Source organism: Pinus tabuliformis, chromosome 9 (genome assembly GCF_031772625.1).
Source record: "Pinus tabuliformis cultivar Carrire ecotype Pingquan chromosome 9, CPIR1, whole genome shotgun sequence".
In the NCBI taxonomy this organism is placed as follows: domain Eukaryota; kingdom Viridiplantae; phylum Streptophyta; class Pinopsida; order Pinales; family Pinaceae; genus Pinus; species Pinus tabuliformis.
The window spans coordinates 432,453,262-432,454,589 of NC_142307.1; positions in this window are offsets into that span (position 1 = coordinate 432,453,262).

The following is a 1,328-nucleotide window of genomic DNA, read 5'->3' on the forward strand; positions in this document are numbered from 1 at the left end:
ATATACGGAAGACATGCGCATATCTTCCGTATATGCGCAATTTCTGTATATGCGCACATCTTCCGTATATGCACAGTTTCCGTATATGCGCAATTTCTGTATATAAAATTTGGGCATCTGCGATGCAGATACATGAACGACGTGCATATACGGAAGATACGCACATACAAGAAGGTTAGGGATATACGGAAGATATGCGCATATCTTTCGTATATGCCCAGTTTCTGTATATGCGCACATCTTCCGTATATGCACAGTTTCCGTATATGCACAATTTCTGTATATGGAATTTGTACATATCTTCGTTTATGTATCTGCATCGTATATGCGCAAATTCCATATAGAGAAATTGCGCATATATGGAAACTGTGCATATACGGAAGATATTCGCATATACGGAAATTGCGCATATACGGAATATATGCGCATGTCTTCTGTATATCCTTAACTTTCTTGTATATGCATATCCTTCGTATATACACGTCATTCATGTATCTGCATCGTATATGCGCAAATTCAATATACAGAAATTGCGCATATACGGAAACTGTGCATATACGGAAGATATGCGCATATACGGAAATTGGGTATATATTGAAGATATGCGCATATCTTCCGTATATCCCTAACTTTCTTGTATGTGCATATCTTCCATATATGCACGTCGTTTATGTATCTGCATCGTATATGTACAAATTCCATATACAGAAATTGCGCATATACAGAAACTGTCCATATACGGAAGATGTGCGCATATACGGAAATTGGGCATATACAGAAGATATGTGCATGTCTTCCGTATATCCCTAACTTTCCTGTATGTGCATATATTCCATATATGCATGTCGTTTATGTATCTGCATCATATATGCGCAAATTCAATATACAGAAATTACGCATATACGAAAACTGCGCATATACGGAAGATATGCGCATATACGGAAACTGGGCATATACGGAAGATATGCGCATGTCTTCCGTATATCTCTAACTTTCCTGTATGGGCATATCTTCCGTATATGCATGTCGTTTATGTATCTGCATCATACATGCGCAAATTTGATATATAGAAATTGCGCATATACGAAAACTGTGCATATACGGAAGATGTGCGCATATACAGAAACTGGGCATATATGGAAGATATGCGCATGTCTTCCGTATATCCCTAACTTTCCTATATCTGCATATCTTCCGTATATGGATGTCATTCATGTATCTGCATCGTAGATGCGCAAATTCCATATACAGAAATTGCGCATATACGGAAACTGTGCATATACGGAAGATATGCGCATATACGGAAATTGGGCATATACGGAAGATGT